The following is a 12,162-nucleotide window of genomic DNA, read 5'->3' on the forward strand; positions in this document are numbered from 1 at the left end:
CTTTGTTTGACAATGATATATGAGCTTTTAAATGATTTTCGGAAGTGGGCCTTATATGGGAGCTATGACCAATAATGGACCGATCCGTAAAAAATTTGGTAGAATGATTTGTATGTATACAAAACATATTTAACTCGACTTTTATCACAATAGCTTTACTCATCAAAGAAATATGTGCGTTTAGGTGATTTTCGGAAGTGGACCTTATATGAGAGCTATGACCAATTGTGGACCGACTGAGATGTGCGTTGATAGTATGATTTCTGTTCATATTATATTTGCATGTACAAAATTTTGTGTTGATACCGATATATTTGAGGGAGTTATTAACGATAAACTAATTTCCGGGAATATATACCATTGTATGGGGGCTATGGGAAATATTGGACCGATTGTAAAGATTTTGAACATAATTGATTACTGCCCTTAAAAAATAGTGTGTGACAAAATTCATCGAAATATCTTTGGTAGTTTCCGAGAAAACTTCAAAAGAATTATGTAAAAACAGTAATTTTTTTCGAGGTAGTCTGAAATTTTTACTTATAACTTTTTACGTTGTGAACCGATTTTGCTGATTTTCAATACCAAACTGCTTAGGACAATAATGAATATTCTTAGTGTCAAGACCCCATTGAAAGTCCGCCCGTTATTCTCTAAATGTTCACATTAATGTCAAAGATCTTCATGTAGAATTTGAAGATTCTAGCTCAAATATTTAATTCATATGGGAACTCACAGCCCCCAGATGAAAGTCCGCCCTTTTTTTCTCCAAAATGTTCATATGTATAACAAAGTTCTTCTTGCAATATTTGAAGAATCTTGTTCTATTAGTTTCCCAGATAAGCGAAATTTTGAAAATCCGCCCGTTATTCTCTGAATGTTCACATGAATGTCAAAGTTCTTCAATTAAAATTTGAAGATTATAGCTCTAATAGTTTCTCAGATAAAATTTTCCTATTTAATTTATATGGGGGCTCCAAGCCCCCCATGACGAAAGTCCGCTCTTTTTTTCTCCAAAATGTTCAGATGAATACTTAAGTTCTTAGTGCAAAATTTGAAGAATTTAGTTCTATTAGTTTCCCAGATAAACCAATTTTTGTATTTTATTAATATGGGAGGTGCTGCTCCCCTCATGGGTAGTCCGCCAATTTATTTCCCAAAATGTTTACATGGATGTTAAAGTTACTCGTGCAAATTTCTAACTATAATAGTTTCCAAGATAAACGAATTTTTGTATTTAATTTATATGGGAGGTGCCCACGCCCCCTAATGCTAATCCGCCCACTTTTTGTCTTAAATAATTATATTGATACTAAAGTTGCTCCGCCAAAATTTGAAGACTCTAACTATTATATTATGTCAGATATACTAATTTAATATTTTCTTAATATGGCACGTCGTCCACGTGAAATTTCAGTAGCCTATAGATCCTTCCAGACATACAGGAAAAAATTGTGAAAATTTCAGGAAAATCGGTCCAGCCGTTTAGCAGTCTATAAAGCACAAAAAAACAAACATACATACATACATACAAACACACTTTCATTTTTATATACATATATTGATACTAGATTTTTGTCCCCGGGGTTTTAAGTAGTTTCATAACATTACACTTAAGTATTCTCCCGTCAGATAAACTAAAAAATCTGTTATTTTTACATAACATCTTCATGTTTCAAAAAAAGCTAAAGGTATCCTTATGAAGAAACTCCTTGCAATTTTTTTGTGATCTTATAAAGCTATAAAAGAAATTTCATTGAATTTGAACAATATTTATAAAAGATACCAACACAGTACCAAAAATACTACCCATACCCTCTTCTCCATTGAATTATTCAAATTTATGTATTTAGTTTAATATATTTTGTATCATTTCAGAAATCGATGTTGTAGAACATTTATTAAGAAAATCACGTCAGAGAGTAACCTTTCCCTCTTTAATAATGTTTTGGAAAAACATTTTTGAAAACCACATTTTTTGACCGATTACGGAAAAATATTAATAAACCAAGTTAATGTGCTATATTCGGCTAAGCTGAATCTTAAATACCCTCCACCAGCTACTTTTTATTAATACTTTTTTAATTGATCAAATATTCGTAGAAATAAGTTTTCTCATGTGTTAAATAGAAAAACCCCAAGATTTAAACAGCTTAAATCTGTTACAATTGCAAGATTTATTGAACATTACAAACTCCATTTTTTTATATTTTTAAAGCGCCTTAAGATATGATTTATCGATATTTAATAATTTGTGTGAAAGATTTAAGAAAATTCAAATTTTCGGGTCAGGACCTAGTATGGGAGATATGACCAATTATGAACCGATCGTAAAAAAATCTTTAAGTACCATTTCTGTATATAAAGGCTATATTTCAGTCAAATTTTATATCCATATCTTAATTTAGTAAATGAGACCGATCGCAGCCATATTATGAACCGATCGTGAATAAATCTTAATATATAATTTTGTATACAAAACTAATATTTGTGCAAAAATTTGTATCAATAGCTTTATTTGGAAATGAGTAATGCGAGTTTAAGAAATTTTCGTAGGAGGACTTTGTATGGAGTTATGAGCAATTATGGTCCGATCGTAAAAAATTCCACAGTAACATTAATGTATATAAAGACAAAATGATGGCTAAATTCTGTATCTATATCATTATTCGGTAATGAATATTATGCATACAATTGATTTTCTGGAAGTGACCTTGTATGTGTGCTATGACCAAATATGGACCGATCGTGAACAAATTTTATAGTGTGATTTATGTACAGTGTCTCTCATAAATGTTCGAATTTAATGTATTATGAAAACAGACATCATTTTATAATAGATTTTGTGGAAAAAATAAATAAATAAATTTATTATGTAGTCCAGACAGTAGAGTGGGTCGGTCTCTATGGACAAAAAAAAAAGTTGTGTCAGTCACCCCCTAGGATTAAAGATATGTTAATAACATTTCCAAAAATATAAAAAATATTTTTTTGCCACGCCTAGAAATACCGCCCTTTTTGTTTTTCATATATTACGCCGCCATTTTAAGTCCGATCGTAACATGTCATATATCAATATTTATGGCTTGACTGTAGCTATATTTCACCCTTAGAAAATTTTTTAATTCGACGTGATATTCTATGCGCGACTTCTGATATCTCGGATCCTTCCCCAAAATCTAAAATTGTGGCTATACTGGAATAAAGTACATTGAATTATATGAACTATTAGCTTTTAAAATGCTCACTTTTATGCATAGATATTTAAAAATGTTCAAGTATTTATCAACCGTTCTCACAACAAACAATTAATTTGCCAGGAAAAACAGTCGAACATTTTTTAAATGAACTATATAAAACAGAAATCCTTTTCATTTTTTCAGTTGCAAACCATTTCAGATCCTACTTCCTTTCAAAATAGCATAAAGTTAACTATGTATGTATATCCTACAGCAATATAGTGGTTTAGCTATGTCCGTCCGACTGTCCGTCCATGTAAACCTTGTAATCAAACTATAAGTCGTAATTTTCCAAATAATTTGATGAAAATAGGCTTAAATATTTAATTTTACCAAAGGACGAAGTTGTTTAAAAATGGATTAAATTGGAGCTCTTAATTGCGGCTAGTCGTTATTTCCCTCTTAAACACTTCCATTATGATGAAATTCTGCATATCTAACTCCTATATGAACATAAATCCCTCCACCAAATTTTGAGAGGATCGGTCTATAATTAATCCTAGCTCCCATATATAGTCTCTTTTAGAAAATCAGTATTTCATCAATAAATTTCTTAAAAAGGACAAATTTCAGTATAAATGCTTTATTAAATAAGAAATCACATTTTAGATATATTCATAACTGGTATCATATGGTCGGCCATTCCCGATTAATATTTTTTTAATAGTTTTTATTTCAAGAACTTCTTTAAAAATATATAACTATTTAAGAAAAGTTAATCTATCATTAAATAAATTTATTACATTGTATAAAAATTAGTGTAAACATTTTTGAAAATTGTTAAAAACAAGTTAGAGTGCTATATTCGGCTCTGCCGAATCTTAAATACCCTCCACCAGAAAGCAACTTTTCATTGAGACCCATTTAACTATCTAATTTTTAGATAACTTGGCGAAATTTTTGTTTCCTTATTGAGGGTACTAACATTTATGCATATGTCAAACTAATTTTAATTATGTCGAGAAATATGTATGTATATTAATAGGCCAGTTTGAAAACATTTTAATATAATGATATATCAGTACACAGAACATACTCATTTTGAATTTTATCCGGATATAAGCATTTAATTACGAATTAAGTGATATTAAGTGATTTTCAGAAGTATACCTTATATGGGAGCTAAGACAACCTATGGACCGATCCGGAAGAAAAAAATCCGTAGAATGATTTATGTATACAAAATAAACATTTATGTCGAATTTTATCCCGATAACTTTGATTATCAAGTGCATTTGAGTAATTTTCGGAAATGGACCTTATATGGGAGTTGTGACCAATTATCAACCGATAAAGAAAAAATTTAGTATAATGATTAAGTATAATGATTACTACAATAGATTTATTAATTAATGAAATATTTGCGTTTAGGTGATTTTCGGAAGTGGACTTTATATGAATAGGAGCTATGACCTTACACAAAACATATTTGTGTCGAATTTTATCAAGATACCTTTATTTGATAATGAAATATGTGCGTTTAAGTGATTTTTTTGAAGTGGACCTTATATAGGAGCTACTATAATATATGGATCAATCCGGAAAAAATTTGGTAGAATTATTTATATGCTCACAAAACATATTCAAGTCGTACTTCATCCCGATAGCCTTATTATTCAAAGAAATATATGCGTTTAAGTGATTTTCGTATGTGGACCCTCTATGGGAGCCTATCCGGAAAAAATTTCGTAGAGTGATTCATATAAAGACAATACATATTTGTGTCGAATTGTGGGCTTATATGGGAGCTATCACCAATAATGGACCGATCCGGGGAAGAAGTGGTAGAATGATTTATATGTACACATTACATATTCAAGTCGAATTTTATCCTTATAGCTTTAGAATTTAATGAAATATATTCGTTTAATTGATTTTCGGAAGTGGACCTTATATGGGGGCTATGACCTATTTTGAGCCTATCCGGAAAAAATTTCGTAGAGTGACTCATATAAAGACAAAACATATTTGTGTCGAATTTTATCAAGATAGCTTTATTTGACAACGAAATATGTGCTTTTATGTGATTTTCGAAAGTGGGCCTTATATGGGAGCTATGACCAATAATGAACCGATCCGTAAAAATTTGGTGGAATGATTTTAATGTACACAAAACATATTTTTGTCGAATTTCATCCCGATAACTTTAGAATTCAATAAAATATATGCGTTTAAGTGATTTTCGGAAGTGGACCTTATATGGGAGCTATGACCAATTATGGGCCTATTCGGAAAAAATTTAGTAGAGTAATTCATATTTAGACAAAATCTATTTATGTCGAATTTTATCACGATAGCTTTATTTGACAATGAAATATGTGTTTTTAAGTGATTTTCGGAAGTGGGCCTTATATGGGAGCTATGACCAATAATGGACCGATTTGTAAAAAAAATTGTAAAATGATTTGTATGTATACAAAACATATTTGTGTCGAATTTTATCCCAATAGCTTTATAATTCATTGATATATATGCGTTTAAGTGATTTTCGGAAGTGGACCTTATATGGGAGCTATGACCAATTATTGGCCTATCCGGAAAAAATTTCGTAGAGTGATTCATATTTAGACTAAACATATTTGTGTCGAATTTTATCAAGATAGCTTTGTTTGACAATGATATATGAGCTTTTAAATGATTTTCGGAAGTGGGCCTTATATGGGAGCTATGACCAATAATGGACCGATCCGTAAAAATTTGGTAGAATGATTTGTATGTATACAAAACATATTTAACTCGACTTTTATCACAATAGCTTTACTCATCAAAGAAATATGTGCGTTTAGGTGATTTTCGGAAGTGGACCTTATATGAGTGCTATGACCAATTGTGGACCGACTGAGATGTGCGTTGATAGTATGATTTCTGTTCATATTATATTTGCATGTATAAAATTTTGTGTTGATACCGATATATTTGAGGGAGTTATTAACGATAAACTAATTTCCGGGAATATATACCATTGTATGGGGGCTATGGGAAATATTGGACCGATTGTAAAGATTTTGAACATAATTGATTACTGCCCTTAAAAAATAGTGTGTGACAAAATTCATCGAAATATCTTTGGTAGTTTCCGAGAAAACTTCAAAAGAATTATGTAAAAACAGTAATTTTTTTCGAGGTAGTCTGAAATTTTTACTTATAACTTTTTACGTTGTGAACCGATTTTGCTGATTTTCAATACCAAACTGCTTAGGACAATAATGAATATTCTTAGTGTCAAGACCCCATTGAAAGTCCGCCCGTTATTCTCTAAATGTTCACATTATTGTCAAAGATCTTCATGTAGAATTTGAAGATTCTAGCTCAAATATTTAATTCATATGGGAACTCACAGCCCCCAGATGAAAGTCCGCCCTTTTTTTCTCCAAAATGTTCATATGTATAACAAAGTTCTTCTTGCAATATTTGAAGAATCTTGTTCTATTAGTTTCCCAGATAAGCGAAATTTTGAAAATCCGCCCGTTATTCTCTGAATGTTCACATGAATGTCAAAGTTCTTCAATTAAAATTTGAAGATTATAGCTCTAATAGTTTCTCAGATAAAATTTTCCTATTTAATTTATATGGGGGCTCCAAGCCCCCCATGACGAAAGTCCGCTCTTTTTTTCTCCAAAATGTTCAGATGAATACTTAAGTTCTTAGTGCAAAATTTGAAGAATTTAGTTCTATTAGTTTCCCAGATAAACCAATTTTTGTATTTTATTAATATGGGAGGTGCTGCTCCCCTCATGGGTAGTCCGCCAATTTATTTCCCAAAATGTTTACATGGATGTTAAAGTTACTCGTGCAAATTTCTAACTATAATAGTTTCCAAGATAAACGAATTTTTGTATTTAATTTATATGGGAGGTGCCCACGCCCCCTAATGCTAATCCGCCCACTTTTTGTCTTAAATAATTATATTGATACTAAAGTTGCTCCGCCAAAATTTGAAGACTCTAACTATTATATTATGTCAGATATACTAATTTAATATTTTCTTAATATGGCACGTCGTCCACGTGAAATTTCAGTAGCCTATAGATCCTTCCAGACATACAGGAAAAAATTGTGAAAATTTCAGGAAAATCGGTCCAGCCGTTTAGCAGTCTATAAAGCACAAAAAAACAAACATACATACATACAAACACACTTTCATTTTTATATACATATATTGATACTAGATTTTTGTCCCCGGGGTTTTAAGTAGTTTCATAACATTACACTTAAGTATTCTCCCGTCAGATAAACTAAAAAATCTGTTATTTTTACATAACATCTTCATGTTTCAAAAAAAGCTAAAGGTATCCTTATGAAGAAACTCCTTGCAATTTTTTTGTGATCTTATAAAGCTATAAAAGAAATTTCATTGAATTTGAACAATATTTATAAAAGATACCAACACAGTACCAAAAATACTACCCATACCCTCTTCTCCATTGAATTATTCAAATTTATGTATTTAGTTTAATATATTTTGTATCATTTCAGAAATCGATGTTGTAGAACATTTATTAAGAAAATCACGTCAGAGAGTAACCTTTCCCTCTTTAATAATGTTTTGGAAAAACATTTTTGAAAACCACATTTTTTGACCGATTACGGAAAAATATTAATAAACCAAGTTAATGTGCTATATTCGGCTAAGCTGAATCTTAAATACCCTCCACCAGCTACTTTTTATTAATACTTTTTTAATTGATCAAATATTCGTAGAAATAAGTTTTCTCATGTGTTAAATAGAAAAACCCCAAGATTTAAACAGCTTAAATCTGTTACAATTGCAAGATTTATTGAACATTACAAACTCCATTTTTTTATATTTTTAAAGCGCCTTAAGATATGATTTATCGATATTTAATAATTTGTGTGAAAGATTTAAGAAAATTCAAATTTTCGGGTCAGGACCTAGTATGGGAGATATGACCAATTATGAACCGATCGTAAAAAAATCTTTAAGTACCATTTCTGTATATAAAGGCTATATTTCAGTCAAATTTTATATCCATATCTTAATTTAGTAAATGAGACCGATCGCAGCCATATTATGAACCGATCGTGAATAAATCTTAATATATAATTTTGTATACAAAACTAATATTTGTGCAAAAATTTGTATCAATAGCTTTATTTGGAAATGAGTAATGCGAGTTTAAGAAATTTTCGTAGGAGGACTTTGTATGGAGTTATGAGCAATTATGGTCCGATCGTAAAAAATTCCACAGTAACATTAATGTATATAAAGACAAAATGATGGCTAAATTCTGTATCTATATCATTATTCGGTAATGAATATTATGCATACAATTGATTTTCTGGAAGTGACCTTGTATGTGAGCTATGACCAAATATGGACCGATCGTGAACAAATTTTATAGTGTGATTTATGTACAGTGTCTCTCATAAATGTTCGAATTTAATGTATTATGAAAACAGACATAATTTTATAATAGATTTTGTGGAAAAAATAAATAAATAAATTTATTATGTAGTCCAGACAGTAGAGTGGGTCGGTCTCTATGGACAAAAAAAAAAGTTGTGTCAGTCACCCCCTAGGATTAAAGATATGTTAATAACATTTCCAAAAATATAAAAAATATTTTTTTGCCACGCCTAGAAATACCGCCCTTTTTGTTTTTCTTATATTACGCCGCCATTTTAAGTCCGATCGTAACATGTCATATATCAATATTTATGGCTTGACTGTAGCTATATTTCACCCTTAGAAAATTTTTTAATTCGACGTGATATTCTATGCGCGACTTCTGATATCTCGGATCCTTCCCCAAAATCTAAAATTGTGGCTATACTGGAATAAAGTACATTGAATTATATGAACTATTAGCTTTTAAAATGCTCACTTTTATGCATAGATATTTAAAAATGTTCAAGTATTTATCAACCGTTCTCACAACAAACAATTAATTTGCCAGGAAAAACAGTCGAACATTTTTTAAATGAACTATATAAAACAGAAATCCTTTTCATTTTTTCAGTTGCAAACCATTTCAGATCCTACTTCCTTTCAAAATAGCATAAAGTTAACTATGTATGTATATCCTACAGCAATATAGTGGTTTAGCTATGTCCGTCCGACTGTCCGTCCATGTAAACCTTGTAATCAAACTATAAGTCGTAATTTTCCAAATAATTTGATGAAAATAGGCTTAAATATTTAATTTTACCAAAGGACGAAGTTGTTTAAAAATGGATTAAATTGGAGCTCTTAATTGCGGCTAGTCGTTATTTCCCTCTTAAACACTTCCATTATGATGAAATTCTGCATATCTAACTCCTATATGAACATAAATCCCTCCACCAAATTTTGAGAGGATCGGTCTATAATTAATCCTAGCTCCCATATATAGTCTCTTTTAGAAAATCAGTATTTCATCAATAAATTTCTTAAAAAGGACAAATTTCAGTATAAATGCTTTATTAAATAAGAAATCACATTTTAGATATATTCATAACTGGTATCATATGGTCGGCCATTCCCGATTAATATTTTTTTAATAGTTTTTATTTCAAGAACTTCTTTAAAAATATATAACTATTTAAGAAAAGTTAATCTATCATTAAATAAATTTATTACATTGTATAAAAATTAGTGTAAACATTTTTGAAAATTGTTAAAAACAAGTTAGAGTGCTATATTCGGCTCTGCCGAATCTTAAATACCCTCCACCAGAAAGCAACTTTTCATTGAGACCCATTTAACTATCTAATTTTTAGATAACTTGGCGAAATTTTTGTTTCCTTATTGAGGGTACTAACATTTATGCATATGTCAAACTAATTTTAATTATGTCGAGAAATATGTATGTATATTAATAGGCCAGTTTGAAAACATTTTAATATAATGATATATCAGTACACAGAACATACTCATTTTGAATTTTATCCGGATATAAGCATTTAATTACGAATTAAGTGATATTAAGTGATTTTCAGAAGTATACCTTATATGGGAGCTAAGACAACCTATGGACCGATCCGGAAGAAAAAAATCCGTAGAATGATTTATGTATACAAAATAAACATTTATGTCGAATTTTATCCCGATAACTTTGATTATCAAGTGCATTTGAGTAATTTTCGGAAATGGACCTTATATGGGAGTTGTGACCAATTATCAACCGATAAAGAAAAAATTTAGTATAATGATTAAGTATAATGATTACTACAATAGATTTATTAATTAATGAAATATTTGCGTTTAGGTGATTTTCGGAAGTGGACTTTATATGAATAGGAGCTATGACCTTACACAAAACATATTTGTGTCGAATTTTATCAAGATACCTTTATTTGATAATGAAATATGTGCGTTTAAGTGATTTTTTTGAAGTGGACCTTATATAGGAGCTACTATAATATATGGATCAATCCGGAAAAAATTTGGTAGAATTATTTATATGCTCACAAAACATATTCAAGTCGTACTTCATCCCGATAGCCTTATTATTCAAAGAAATATATGCGTTTAAGTGATTTTCGTATGTGGACCCTCTATGGGAGCCTATCCGGAAAAAATTTCGTAGAGTGATTCATATAAAGACAATACATATTTGTGTCGAATTGTGGGCTTATATGGGAGCTATCACCAATAATGGACCGATCCGGGGAAGAAGTGGTAGAATGATTTATATGTACACATTACATATTCAAGTCGAATTTTATCCTTATAGCTTTAGAATTTAATGAAATATATTCGTTTAATTGATTTTCGGAAGTGGACCTTATATGGGGGCTATGACCTATTATGAGCCTATCCGGAAAAAATTTCGTAGAGTGACTCATATAAAGACAAAACATATTTGTGTCGAATTTTATCAAGATAGCTTTATTTGACAACGAAATATGTGCTTTTATGTGATTTTCGAAAGTGGGCCTTATATGGGAGCTATGACCAATAATGAACCGATCCGTAAAAAATTTGGTGGAATGATTTTAATGTACACAAAACATATTTTTGTCGAATTTCATCCCGATAACTTTAGAATTCAATAAAATATATGCGTTTAAGTGATTTTCGGAAGTGGACCTTATATGGGAGCTATGACCAATTATGGGCCTATTCGGAAAAAATTTAGTAGAGTAATTCATATTTAGACAAAATCTATTTATGTCGAATTTTATCACGATAGCTTTATTTGACAATGAAATATGTGTTTTTAAGTGATTTTCGGAAGTGGGCCTTATATGGGAGCTATGACCAATAATGGACCGATTTGTAAAAAAAATTGTAAAATGATTTGTATGTATACAAAACATATTTGTGTCGAATTTTATCCCAATAGCTTTATAATTCATTGATATATATGCGTTTAAGTGATTTTCGGAAGTGGACCTTATATGGGAGCTATGACCAATTATTGGCCTATCCGGAAAAAATTTCGTAGAGTGATTCATATTTAGACTAAACATATTTGTGTCGAATTTTATCAAGATAGCTTTGTTTGACAATGATATATGAGCTTTTAAATGATTTTCGGAAGTGGGCCTTATATGGGAGCTATGACCAATAATGGACCGATCCGTAAAAAATTTGGTAGAATGATTTGTATGTATACAAAACATATTTAACTCGACTTTTATCACAATAGCTTTACTCATCAAAGAAATATGTGCGTTTAGGTGATTTTCGGAAGTGGACCTTATATGAGAGCTATGACCAATTGTGGACCGACTGAGATGTGCGTTGATAGTATGATTTCTGTTCATATTATATTTGCATGTACAAAATTTTGTGTTGATACCGATATATTTGAGGGAGTTATTAACGATAAACTAATTTCCGGGAATATATACCATTGTATGGGGGCTATGGGAAATATTGGACCGATTGTAAAGATTTTGAACATAATTGATTACTGCCCTTAAAAAATAGTGTGTGACAAAATTCATCGAAATATCTTTGGTAGTTTCCGAGAAA

This window comes from Lucilia sericata, unplaced genomic scaffold, assembly GCF_015586225.1.
Source record: "Lucilia sericata isolate MDLA Ls3-8-SP2 unplaced genomic scaffold, ASM1558622v1 Contig000049F_arrow, whole genome shotgun sequence".
NCBI classification, from domain to species: domain Eukaryota; kingdom Metazoa; phylum Arthropoda; class Insecta; order Diptera; family Calliphoridae; genus Lucilia; species Lucilia sericata.